The following is a 14,798-nucleotide window of genomic DNA, read 5'->3' as shown; positions in this document are numbered from 1 at the left end:
ATTTTTCTGCCAGTTATTCTGCCTCGATTCATGCTAAACGATCCCATTTTGATGCCTCTAATGGATTTCTTATGAAATTATAGTCAAGTTCAACTCTTGAATCACACCAATTGACCTTATATTGAAGGAGATATGTTGGTTTCAATATTTTGAAATAGTGTAGATTCTTAAATACGAACTCAGTGGCAATTTCTTAATTAATCTTAAAAATCTAGCAATCCAATTCTTAGTAAAATGATCATAAAATCCTCATACGATGTCTAAATTCGATGATTCTTTTTGATATGGCTCCATAATTACGATACGGATCTAATGCTTCAATAAAAATAGAAATCGGAGCTCATATCCTTAATGTGGTACCATTTATGCTTTAAGAAACGGCGTCGAAACATAAGAAAAACGAGTACAACACAACTCACCCGAGCCCCTCGGGACCCCGTACGAACATTCCAACAAGTCCCATAATATAATACGGTCTTATTCGATGCCTCAAATCACGCATAACAACATTGAAACGATAAAACACACCTCAAATCAAACTTAATGAACTTTTGAACTTTCGACTTCCAAAAACTCGCGCCGAAATATATCAAATCAACTTGGAATCGACTCAAATTTTGCACACAAGTCCTAATATATCACACGGAGCTACTCGTTCCACCAAACTACCGTAATGCTCAAAACGACCGTTCGGGTCGTTACACTTTCATATTTAAATATTTTGGTTGTTCATTAAGGAATGGGGAAGAGAAGAACATTTGTCGGTACAAATCACAGTATTTGGGGAGTCAAATACAAGCTTGATGAAGAAGCTATTATCAATGATGTGTGCATATTTTGTTACTCTTAAAGTACTGCATGCTTGTAATTATAGAATGAGTGCATATGTAATAGTTTTGCCTTTTTTTGGGTGTAAAAATGCCTTATTTTTGAATATTAGGAATGATTATACTAAGGGGGAAAATCTCTCTCGATATATATATATATATATATATATATATATATATATATATATATATATCTGAATACATAAAGTAGTATAAATTGTACTAAATTTTTGAAATTTTTCATAAGATTGTTAAAAAGGGGATTATTGATTTGGTTATTTAAGGATGAATAATTATTTCTGGTTTTATAGAAGAATAAAAGAGTGTGAAATATTAGAAAATAAATGAAACAAGAAAATAAAAGAAAAAACTCTTTAATAGTTATCTCTTTTAATGTATTGTTTCAAGCTTGGACTTAGAATTTTTGAATGATCAAATATATTTTATAGCCCATAAAAGTTAGTAACTCAAATAAAGCCCTAAGCAAAATCAAATCAATATAACAACAACAACAACCCAGTATAATCCCACTTAGTGGGGTCTGGGGAGGGTAGTGTGTACGCAGACCTTACCCCTACCCTAGGGTAGAGAGACTGTTTCCAAATAGACCCCCGGCATCCTTCCCTCCAAGAACATCCCACCTTGCTCTTGGGGAGACTCGAACTCACAACCTCTCGGTTGGAAGTGGGGTTGCTTAGCAACCCCTCTTGTCTATTATTTAAAACCTCACAGGGAGGTATAACAAATATTATTTAAAAAGTGATTTTTCACTTTTATTATATAGTACAAAATATAATATACGAAAAGATTGATCAAGAGAGAAAATGACTTAATTAGTAACAGGAGAAAGGGAAATTGACTTAGATTTTTTAAGGAAGGTTTTTTTTCTATTTTACTGGAGGAATTGGATGATATAGTATGAGAATAAAGGAAGAAGAAAAATAAAAAAGGAAGAAAATAAAAAAGGAATGAATTAAAAAATGTAAGGTTGGTATATACATGGAGAAAATTATCAAAATAAAAAATGATAGAAAAAAAAATTTAAAAACCAAAGGATAGATAATCAACAAGAAAAATGACAAAATGGGAGATTGGGAATTCAAAAATGTCATTGGAGAAAAAAAAATCGAATGTCAAGATAATGGGAAGTAGTAAATGATAAACTAATTTTTGCTTTTTTTTTTTTTGGTATTTCGAGAATTATAACTATTTTTTTCTTTTTATAAAGGTAAAGAAAAGTAAAAATATTACTTGAATATAAACCTATTAAATTCTTAAATTGTTAAAATAGAAGTATTTTACTTAAATGTATCAGCTAGAAATTTTTAGAAAACAATTGAGATGGAGGTACAAAATTAAGTGTCTACTATCGGCAACTCTTTTAATATTCTAGTATTAGAAAAAATATCATGTCGTTAATTTAACTCGCGAAGCGCAGACATATTTACTAGTTGTAGAAATAAAAGATGTAAAAAAAAAAAGTTAATTAACGAGTAATTTGAAAATATAGATTTATGGTAAAGATATTTTTGTCTTAAAAAAAAATTAATTTCTGCTTCTGGTTCTCAGAAGAAGCTAGAATTTTTAGCTTCTTTTCAAAAGCAGAAATGTTACTTCAGCTACTACTCAAAAGCACCTTTCTGTCTTGGCCCTCAAACTTCTAAGTAAAATATTTATTTATTAATAATACTTTTGGCCTCCAAAAAGCTTGGCCAAACAGGCTTTTAGAAACACTTTTTAAAATATTGACCAAACACTAATTGTTGTTCAAAACTGTTTTTCAAATTAATTAGTCAAAAATAAAAGGCTTATCACTATAAATACTTTTTTGAAAAATACTTCTGGGAAAAATACTTTCAATAATAAGCTTATTTTAGAAGCTTGACCAAACATATTATAATATAGGGCTGTTATGATTTACCATCGTACCTAATTTTTTTTATTCAACTAAAAATTTGTTTGGATGGTTATGCGTCGTTTCATAATGTATTGTATCGTATAGTATTGTATTGTATTGTATTGTATTGTGCTGTATTATTTTGATATATATAATGTTTGGATATATTGTATTGTTTTTTTGTCATTTCATAATATCATACACCAATAATATGAAGAATAAACTTGTAATATTATAAAGAAAAAATAAAATATAACGTAGAATTATTACATAAAAAAGTAAGGTAAAGGATAAAATAGAATTATTTAATAATATGGAAGGGGAATATGATAGAAAAAATAAGTTAACCATGCGATCACACCAAATCAGTCATTTTATAAAGTAGCATTTTTCGTTTTTTTACGTAACTATATATTTAATAATACAATATAATTTAATTTAATTAACTAATCAAAGCAAATATTGTATTCAGAGTAACCCAGTAACAACCAACCAAGGTGTAAATGTTGGGTAATCCCCATTGTTTGTCTCTGCATTTCATTTTTAGATATCAGAGTCTCTTCCATTTTTCACTCCAAATTAAAGCACTCTGGCGAGAAATCCAGCACCCAATCTAAAATTCATCAGTTCAATTCTCCGCTATGAAATGTGAGACGCTCTTTTCGGCATTTAGCAGAAATGACTTTGCATTTCGTTCGTTGTAGCATCTTCCACTGTCGACCAACAATAATGGAGGTAAAGCTTAAGGTTCTAATGCTATTGGTTTGTTCATCTGATTAGATGTAATGTATTCTTCCTTTTTTTTTTTTATAATTTCTTGATGCAAAACATAAACGTAAAGAACAATAATCCAGCAATAAACTACTGGCAAATAATAAATAGGCAAAACTCATTATATATTTGGGGATTAGGGTGAAAGATAAATATGTCCTTATCTTTTATGTGCTAGCACAAATATTTCTATATATTGTTGTGTACATATATTTATGAGGCATTATATATGTGTTCCCTTTAGGGTGAGAATATACATATATTAATGAGGCGATGAGTTGAACTTAGATGCATTATTTATGTTCTGGCGTTTCTTAAGGCAAACTTAGAAGAAATACAAGAAAGGTACTTGTTCGAAAATAAGTTCAACATACTATAGAAAATAAAACAAATGCCCTCCTTTTTGGTCTAACCCTCATCTTATTCAACAAATGCCCTCCTTGACTTATTTGACATTTGCATTTTACTTCATATGCAATTGATAAGTAGGAATCGCCATTAGATGTTGAGCTCTAGCTGTTACTAATCCAAATTTTTCTGTCATGTCAATATCTTTTGGCAGCATGCCATTTGGTAGCTCCCAATCAAAGCACTGAACCAATTGTGCGACCACCAAACGAACGACAGTGAGCCCCAACTGCAAACCAGGGCAGCCTCTTCTCCCAGAGCCAAATGGTAAAAGTTCATAGTTTCGTCCTGGAAGATCAATATTGATTCCTTGAAACCTTTCAGGTTTGAACTTTTATGGCTCAATCCAAGTGTCTGAATCTCTCTCTATTGCCCAAACATTAAACAAAAGTCGGGATCCTTTAAGTAAATGAAAACCATCAGCCGTGCAATCTTCAATAGACTCATGAGGAAGTAATAATGGAGCAAAGGGATGGAGCCTACAACTTTCTTTTATGACCATATCCAAGTATTGTAGGTTTTCTATGTCGGATTCTTCTACTATCCTATTTTTACCAACTACTTGTTCCAACTCATTCTGGAGTTTCTTCATCATTTCAGGGTGCCTTAAAAGTTCCGTTAGAATCCATTCAATTGTTGTTGATGAAGTATCCATTGAAGCTATCAGCAAGTCCTACACATATCAGTATTCTTTAGTTGTTAAACTCATAACATACATAAAATTGGAAACTTCAGCTGAGTTTGCTTTTTCCAAGAGAAGGCCAGCAAAAATAATAAAGCATATTACATATAGAACAATTGTCCTACCACTATTTCTATGTAGTTTCGAAGAATGCCACTAAACTGTAGTTGGTCTGTCAAGTAAAGATTTTATAACAGACATCATAGTAGTAGTACTAAAACGGTGTATGACATGAAGCAAAGTTCAGTGTCATTACCTAAACCGAAGTATTTGTAAATTGTAACCTTGTTGACCTATAGCAAGTGAAATTATAGAGTGAATAAAATCATTTATTGAAATCGTCAAAGACTTTGTGAAAAATTGTTACACCAACATAAGATACTATTTTTGCAGCATGGTATATATGATAAGATAACTAATAGTAGGGCAGCTCGGTGCACTTTGCAGCATGATATATATATGATAAGATAACTAATAGTAAGGCAGCTCGGTGCACTAACCTCCCGCTATGCGCGGGGTTCGGGGAAGGGCCGGACTACAATGGTGTATTGTACGCAGTCTTACCCTGCATTTCTGCAAGAGGCTATTTTCACGACTTGAACCCGTGACCTCCTGGTCACATGGCAGCAACTTTACCAGTTACACCAAAGCTCCCCTCCATAAGATAACTAATAGTAATATCTCAAAATATTTATAAGCTCGAACTAGAGAAGGAATATATGTGTTTTATGTGTTCCCCTTTTCTTAATACCATTGTGGGCATCATTCAGAGATTTTGTGTTTTATGTGTTCCCCTTTTCTTTATGCCATTATCCTCAAGGGGAAATGAACTTGTACTACTTGCCTAATATTTTCGAAGCAGATGTGGAATTAGAGTGAACATTACCAACAAAATAGCTTTTATATGGCGGCGATCAAACTCGAATTCACCTTCTTTAGATTGCATAATACTCAGTGTATCAACCATGTCTTTTGCTTGCTTCTGCTCAGTGGACTAAACATGCTCATCAATAACTCTCTCCACGAACTCATCAAAAAGCTTAGCTAATTCCTTCATACGAAGGCCAAATCCCTGGAGATCAAGAACACGAAGAAAGGGAAAGAATTCAGCAAAATTTGGCAATGCTGCAAGTATATCTTGAGTTAGAGCTTTAAAACCCTTATCGCCAAGATCCTCGTCCATGTACTTCTTCCCAAATATCATCAGACAAGACATGTTCGCGCTAAGAGATGCAACTTTAGCACTAAGATCAATCACAGTGCCTTCACATGCAGCCTGTTTGAGGAAATTCACAAGAATTCCTAATTCTTGTTTCCTCATAGGGTGAAATTGATGGATCTTGGCATTGCTTAGCCTGTTTGAGGAAATTCACATGCGCATGTTTCTCCAATATGGTCCGTACTTGGCTGAGACCAGATTCCTCCGTTCATAGAACATGTACTGAGGAACTTCATTATAGGGTCTGCTGGCAAAAACCAAATCATGAGTCTTCAAGAACTGTTCTGCAGCATGAGGAGAGGAAGCAACAATGATAGGTACAAGACCAAAGCGGATAGTCATTATGGGGCCATATTTATTAGCTATTTTGTAAAGATCTTGGTGAAGATTATCGCCTACCATGTGTAGATTTCGAAGAAGTGGAAGCCCTCTTGGCCCTGGTGGAAGTTTCTTTTTCTTCTTACTGAACTTCTGCAGTTGTTGAAGAAGAAGAAAAAACAAGGCAACTACTGCAAGAGCTAGCCAAAGAGAAGCCATGGATGGAATTCACACCCCTTTTTGCTACTACTAATATACTTGTTGAAAAGGTAGTACTTATAGGTCTTTGTGGAAGCAGAGGAATTGTGGTGGAAATTGGAGGGCAAAAATAGCTCACATGACAACAAAAAGGCAGAAAGGGAAAAGGTAAAGAAAATACTCCTTTAGTTACTATTTACTGGGGAACATATAGTCACTTACTGATGGTCATATTTAAATGCCGAAATTCATAGACATCTCTTTAGTTTGATTGAGACATATTTAAATGCCGAAATTCTTTCAGTTCGAACCAAGAATTGAAAGAACGGATGTTGTACGAGTTCATAAAGCGTCTGTGGGACGTGGTCATAAGGGTCTTTATGGCACAATAAATAATTCGTTTCATTTTCAAGCAGACCTTGCTCTAGCTTCTTTAGGCGTTACTACTACTTTGATAGCTTGACACATGTATTTTTTCACCTACTTATGCACTCATACCACAACTTATTGTATGGAAATATTAGCTTTGAAGCATCTTACCGTCTAGTGTCTTCTATGAAAGTAGACTGTGAATTAAATGGTACAAGTTAAAGAAAAGACTAGCCTTTCATTCACTTTAATTAGCATCGTGTCCTCTCTTCTGTAAAATATGGACCATCTAGAGGACATTTTAGTGTTTATATTGTCATCACGTGAAGAAATTTTAATGGCTGAGAAATGCAGCTCCCTGTGTGTAGTCTATTCATACGTGGATCACTAATTGTCAATTGGTAGTAGTCGGTTTTTGTTGATACCCAATCTTTTCTCATATATTTTTAATACATGCATATACTTTCAAAATAGCAAATATGAAGTTATAAGCATGAATAAACATTTTTATAATTTTTCTATAATTTTAAAAGCTCCAAATTGATTTACTACTTCTCTTTTTATTTATAAAATTTTCAATAATTATCTTTCAAATTATTTTTGTGGTGATTTAGTCATCTAAATTCTTTATTTATGCCAAAATAGTGTTTAAACATATTTAGTGCATTTTTATAATTGCATTTACATTTTTAGCCTAAATTGCATATCTTTGCAATAATAGCTCATGTTAACGTATAATTACATTATTGATGCATAAAATGATCTTTTATATTTTAAATGTTAAACAACTATTTTAAATCATTTTAGTACACGGAAATATTTTTTGGAATTCATTTATTATTTTTATAAATTATATAACTATTAAAAGTGGCTATTTAAAATCTAGCCTATTTTATTTTCAATTTCAGCCCCAATCTAACCCAATTACCAGCCCAATCCCCAATTAAATTATCTAGCGCAAACCCAGCTATCCGATCCGGCCCCCAAAACCCTTTAATCCCGGTCGTTGATCATATAGATCAACGGACAAACGACCCTTCCTAAAATAAACTAACTTATACCCCCAAACCCTAATCATCTCCCTCTTCTCACCGCCGTCATTTGTTCCTCTCATCTCTCAAAAGCTCTTAACCTAATCCTAATCAAACCTCACTGACCCTCGTCCAAGGCCATCTCCGATGACTTCTCACCACCTCTCATGCCTCCAATGGCCTCCCTAACGTTAATCTTGCCATCTCCAGGGCCCTCAAGGGACCTGGGCTAGTTGGATTGCCTCTATGGTTCCCCTCTCGCCTGTTTCAGGCCATTCCAGTGTGATTCCGAGTAAGATCGTCCTATATTGACTACGATCTATGGTTTTCTAAACATGTTTCTTCACCTCTATGTTGTTCTCTTCGAAACCTTAATATCTTTTCTAAACCTCTTAGATCTGTACAGATCTAAGATGATTTAGGTTTGTTTCATGTGAGTTTTACAACAGCCTTGAGTCTTTTTAAAGTGATTTTCATCTTTTTCTAAACTAGGGTTTTCAGAATTTCTTTTTACAAATTGTTTAATGACTTTTTGTGTTTAATCTTCTGCTTCTCATATGTTTTGACTGATTTTGTAAGTCTGCTACAACCTTAGCTTGCTTGTACTGAAAGCCCTAATTTTTGGGATTCTTCGTTTGGTTTCTGAGTACTGGTACATCTGATTATGTTCCTGCTTTGAGTTCTTGTGATTTCTCGTGATTTTCTTGTCCTAATATGCTTCTACTGAATTTCTTAGTTCAATCCTTTCACTGATTCTATATGCTTGTATTCGTCCTGACTATTCATGTTTTACCCTATTTTATATACTAAACATGCTGACTCTTTCATAACTTTCTCTTTGATTGAACTCTTGATTATTCTGAATCCCTTATTTCATGGTTTAATTTGAATACTTTCCCTTAAACTTTCGATTCTTACCTCTCTACTCAATTTGATTGAATTGCCTGCTTTAATTAATTTTCCCTTGCCTTGTTTGTATTTTACTGATTCTTACTGATTGTGGCCTTAATTAAACTTCTGTTCATTTACCTCTAATTACCTACTCTATACTCAAACCTTACTTGATTCTTTTCTTTAAATACTTAGTCTGCTTTTACCGTTGATTTAATTGTCCCTTGATTAAGGGAAGGACTTGTTGATTCACATGTGACTTCCCTGATTTGCTACTTAATTGATCTCTTACCTTAGTTGTTAAGTTTTGATTATTATATAAACCCCCTCTTATTTTAAGTTCACAACAACGACATAGTTCAAAAAACACTACTCTTTACACTCTAAAGTTCTCTTTCTCTTCTGCTACTTGTGGTACTCACTGATCTAGCCGGCTGAAAGCCAAGGCTAGATATTGGAACTTTATTTGCTTTATATTCTGCACCCTTTTCTTCAACTGGTATGTCTCTAGTTAAGTTTTGAAATCCAAACCCTATGTATTTCATTCCTACATGTCACGATCCTAAAACCGGCCCGGTCGTGGTGGTGCCTATCGTGAAACTAGGTCAGTCGATACAACTCCCAAATTAACCATTTATCAATAAGAATCATGTTTAAGCCTTTAATTTAAAAAAATATTTCATAATATAAGTCTAAATGAACAGTAAAGAAATAATATACAAGCCCGATATCGGGGTGTCACAAGTCACGAGCATCTACTAAGGTCTGAATACAACGGAAAAGTCTGAAAGTGTACTGAATACAGTCTAACGAAAACAAGAGGGAGAAAAGCAATGCTGAGAACGTCGGGTAGCTACCTTGCTAAACTTCGATGACTCTGCCTCCGAACAATCAACACCCACTACCGGGTTCAGAAATACCTGAATCTGCACACAAGGTGCAAGGAGTAATGTGAGTACTCCAACTCTATGTGTAATAAAGGTAAATAAAAGCTGAGCAGTAAGAAAGCACATAAATCATGTCAAAATGCTACAACAAATACAGGATATTTCCAACACAGTACAGAAATTATTTACTTCGTAAATCATGCCCAGTTTCGGTGAAACCCCTTTAAAAATAATTTTCAATAGTTTCAAACGAGTGATAAAATAGTGAGTAAACATGATAGAAACATAAGCAGCCCTTCGACAAAACATGTACCATAAACCGCCCCTCGGGCATAATATCAATAGAACTAGCCCCTCAGACTACCTCACAACCACTCGTAATCAACCTCTTGGATATAACATAAATCAAGAACCGCCCCTCGGGCAATAACATGGAACAACATCAGCCCCTCGGGCTATATCACATAACACACTGGGTACCCGCGCTCACTGGGGGTATACAGACTCCGGGAGGGCCCCTTACGGCCCAAGCGCAATAACAAGCCATCTCGTGGCATAATCAATATATCACTCACTTAGGGTACCCGCGCTCACTGGGGGTGTACAGACTCCGGGAAGGGCCCCTTACGGCCCAAGTGCAATATCAAGTCATCTCGTGGCATAATTAATAGGCTCTCGGCCTCATATCAATGAACCACCTTGTGGCAAACAATCTCAGGCCCTCGGCCTCATAATCATAAATCAGTGTATCAATGATGCGGCGTGCAGCCCGACCCAAAAGTATCCTCACAATACAGGTCCTCGGCCTTACTCAGTCAGAAATTTCTAAAAGCCACTCGGGCACAGTAAAATATGATGATCAGTCCAAAATATCATTTAAAGTATTAAAACAGAGTAAACATGGCTGAGTTATGAAAACATTATAATATAGCATGATTGAGTACAGATATAAAATCAAAACAGTGAGGAAATAGCAGTAAAAATCCCCTAAAGGTCCAAATAGTTGGCACGAAGCCCAAATATGGCATTCAGCCCAAAACATGATGATATCAATAGTTTTTCAATCAAATACGCGGTAAAACAGTCATTTGGGATGGACTAAGTCTCAATCCCCAATGGTGCACGACCCCACGCTCGTCATCTAACGTGTGTGTCACCTCAATATAGCACAACGATGTGAAATTCGGGGTTTCATACCCTCAGGACAATATTTACAATCATTACTCACCTCGATCTGGTCCAAACTCTAGCCCGCGATGCCTTTGCCTCTCAAATTAGTCTCCAATTGCGCTGAATCTGACAAAAATCAGATTCATACCATCAAAATATGCTAAAGGAACAAAGTCCACTCGAAAATATCCAATTTACATAAAAAAATTCCGAAATTGGCCAAACCCGGCTCGCGGGTCCATGTCTCAGAACTCGTTAAAATTTATGCCAAAATGATCCTCATCCTCCCACGAGTCTATACATATCAAGAACACTGAAATCGAAGTTCAATTGGCCCCTCAAATACCTATTTTAAGGTCTCTTAATCTCAAGCCTAATTACCCATCTTGGACTGATTTTTCCCAAACTTTCACCACTAATTAGGCCTTTAATAATATATAAACTAGTTATGAAGTCAAGAATCTTACCTTCAAGAGATTACCCTTTGGTTCCCTCAAGAATCCCTCTCAAAAGCTTCAATACCGTTCAAAAATGGTGAAAAAATGAAGAAGGGTCGCAGATTGGCTATTTAATGATGCCCAGGTTTAACCCTTCGCGAACGCGGTCACACACTTGTGTTCGTGTAGCACAATTTGCTACTGACCAAAGATCCTCCTACGCGGATGCGAGGACCATCTCGCCAACGCGATGCACCACAGAACGGGCATTCGCGATCGCGGCTCCCACTTCGCGAACGCGGAGCACAAATCCTCCCTTGCCTCCAGTTCCCCTTCGCGAATGCGTATCTCCCCTCACGAATGCGCAGAATGAAAATCATCATCACATAAAATACCCTTCGCGAACGTGATGCACCTTCGTAAACACGATGAACAAAAATGTCTGCAATAAAAACCAGCAAAACTGCCAAGTCCAAAGTCCAAAATTTGATCTGTTAACCACCCAAAACTCACCCGAGGCCCTCTGGACCTCAACCAAATATGCCAACATATCCCATAACATCATTCAAACCTGTTCTAACCTTCGGAATGCTCAAGACACCATCAAAACGCCAAAATTACATCGGATTCAAGCCTAAGAACTCCAAAAACTTTCAAATTCCGCTTTCGATCAAAAAGTCTATCAAACATCATCCGAATGACCTGAAATTCTGCACACACGTCACAAATGACACAATGGACCTACTCCAACTTTCGGAATTCCATTATGACCCCTAAATCAAAATCTCACCTATCAACCAGAGAATGCCAAAATTCCAATTTCGCCAATTCAAGCCTACACCTTCCACGGACCTCCAAAATACATTCCGATCATGCTCTTAAGTCCCAAATCACCTAACGGAGCTAACCAAATCATAAAAATTACAATCCGAGGTCATCTACTAATAAGTCAAATCTTGATCAAACCTTTCAAATTTTAAGCTTCAAACTGAGAACTATTCTTCAAAATTCATTCTGATTACCCTGAAAAGCAAAACCAACGATTTACATAAGTCATAATACATCACATGGTGCTAGTCATGCCCGAGAACTGGCAAGCAAAGTGCAAAAGCTCAAAACGACCGGTTGGGTCGTTACACTGCACTAGTTCATCAGTTATGAATTCAACTTGTATTCATGTTTACTTCTTTGCTTAGCATGTCTAAATTTTGTCTTGATCAATGCATGCTTTATATTCTGCACTCTTTCCTGCTTACTTCTTCACCTAGCATGTCCAAACTGAATGTTCAATCCTATTCAAGACATACCAACTATTATCTATGTCTTAACTATTGAGTCTCTAAGATCCTAAGTGTTGTATGCAGTTTGTTGACTATATGTTTCCTCTATACCCTATCCAAGTACCCTAATGTGACTCTTATGTGCCCCCAATCCTTTTATCCCCATGTGAAATCTGTTTGTTAAATGTTCTTTTCTGAATCTGGATTTCTCTTATGACCAATTAATTGCATGCTATTTTGGTACTCTCCTCAAACTGTTTCAGTACTAATGATTTTCAAAAAGTTCTTTTCAGTCTTAATACCTTTCTATTAAACTCCTTCAACTGTTATGCACTCTCACTTTACTCTTAGAATACTAGGTTATGGCTCTCTAACATGTTTACTGCCTTGAGATCCTTGAGATCTCTCTGAACTCTGGCATGTCAGAGCTGGCCTTTCCACACTGCACCTAAGTTAGTTATTATTTGAGCAAAGATCTAGGTGTGAGCACTGTCCGGGATCCTTGAGATCCTTAGGGAACTCTGACACACCTAGACACGAAATTGTCTATGGAACTTTGGCATTTGAGGCTATTGGTGGCTTGGGAAGTCATTTGGGCCTACTGCAGGCTCCCTATAGATTAACTACTATTTATTTATGTATTTTTATTCATTGATCTGTAATAATTATTGTAAACAATATTGGAGTAATTAGTGAAAAAGGGTGGGTAGTCATATATATGTTGGGTAGCTTGGGTAGATACCATGCCTATAGGGTTGTGTTAATTCAAATGTGTTCACTATGTTTGCTTTACTTCCACAAAATTAGAAACCATGCCTATAGGGTCTAAATGGCTTTAATATTAGAGATCATGCCTATAGAGTTAAAATCAGCTTTATAACTATATATCATGCCTATAGGATTAAAATCAGCTTTATAATTAGATATCATGCCTATAAAGTAATTGAAGTTCAGTTTTCGTTACAGCATGTATTCACATTCGTCTTCTTAGAAATCATGCCTATAAGTTCAAGAGTCAGCTTTTAATAATTAGATACCATGCATGTAGGAATTAAAATCAGCTATAATAGAAATCATGCCTATAGAACTCAAAACTAGTTTAGTTAAATAAATCGGTTTAATTCATGTTTGTTCATTCTGAATTGGTTAATTAATCTGTCCGTTTCTTAATAAGTTTTCAAATACTGCCTTAAGTTAATACCGATAGAAAGCATGTCTATAGGATCTGAAGTTGTCGTTTAAAAAATCATTTTTGTCGTTTTACTGCATTCATAATCAATATAGATGTCATGCTCTTAGGACACCACTGTTATGCGTTTAGGCAAGCCTATAGGCGATTAAAGTCCCGCAACTATAAAATTGCGCTTTAAAACTGCTCGCATTCACAGGTCTAAAATCAGTAGGTCTTCAGTCTTAATTCAATGTTGTATGCGTTCTGCTCATTTAGATATCATGTTCTAGGATTTTCTTAAATACTTGACTGTTGTTTGAAGACGTACACTTGCTTGTTATATCTGTGGAGGTGACTGTGAGCCTGTAATTTGTTCTCTTTAAATGCAGTCCTAATTATTTTTGATTGACTCCTAGACTTTTATCCTTTAAAACCTTAAGAAGTTCTAGAACCACCTAAATTTAAGGTCCTAAATACCTCCAGGGCCATAAGGAAGGGACGGGTAGTGCATGCATAGGACATTTTCAAGGTTACTAGAACGTTTTAGGCTATGACTAGGGGGAGGGAATTGGGTAGTAAGGATATAATAACTACGCGCTAATATCACGTGTAGCCCCTCATTGAGGAGTGTTTATCGGGCATTGTGTGAGGTGATCCTATAGGCAAATCAACCCAGGACCCCTCTTTTCCCAACTCCTATATGTTTTAAATGCATTTACTTCTCTTTACATATGTTCAAACATTTTCCCTGGTTTTCATTACTTGAACCATACATGTACTTAGAATGTCAAAACATGTCTTTACTTGCAAAAACGTGTTAAAATTATTTATTTGCTAAAATGACTAATTTACATAGTATAAATTCGGTCGGGACCGACCGTTGTGGACCAAGAATGGTGCCTAACACCTTCCCCTCAAGGTTATTTCGAGCCCTTACCCTAAATCTCTGGTAATGTAAACTAGTCTAAGAGTTAGTCGCTCTAGGTACCCTAACGCACCATAATCCGTTAGGTGGCGACTCTTCAATACCCAATTCCCAAAAAAGGAAACGAGTTATTACCCCCATGAATGTTGGAACCCGGACTTCTCTCTTCGCGGAGGGAAAAAAGGGGGGCGCGACAGTTTCTATGGCTCTGCACATTTTGTTAGGTTTACCTTCCATTTGTCACTGGACAAATTCAATGTACTCTTATCAGTTTCAATACACGAGAGCAATCTCTTTTTTAGGTCAATCAAAGATGC

The 14,798-nt window shown here is 35.7% G+C and overlaps 1 long non-coding RNA gene and 1 pseudogene across 1 annotated transcript; one reads left to right on the top strand and one right to left on the bottom strand.

Annotated features, from left to right (window-relative positions):
* Positions 1 to 3,245: 3,245 nt before the first annotated feature.
* On the top strand, positions 3,246 to 4,281 carry LOC142166271 (uncharacterized). Its single transcript, XR_012696539.1, has 2 exons — positions 3,246 to 3,459; positions 4,058 to 4,281. It is a non-coding gene; the product is annotated as an uncharacterized LOC142166271 (long non-coding RNA).
* On the bottom strand, positions 3,774 to 6,815 carry LOC107783675 (cytochrome P450 71AU50-like; annotated as a pseudogene).
* Between the last annotated feature and the right edge of the window lie 7,983 nt (positions 6,816 to 14,798).

This window comes from Nicotiana tabacum, chromosome 11 (assembly GCF_000715075.1).
Source record: "Nicotiana tabacum cultivar K326 chromosome 11, ASM71507v2, whole genome shotgun sequence".
Classification (NCBI taxonomy): domain Eukaryota; kingdom Viridiplantae; phylum Streptophyta; class Magnoliopsida; order Solanales; family Solanaceae; genus Nicotiana; species Nicotiana tabacum.
This window is presented reverse-complemented; position numbering and strand designations above follow the sequence as displayed.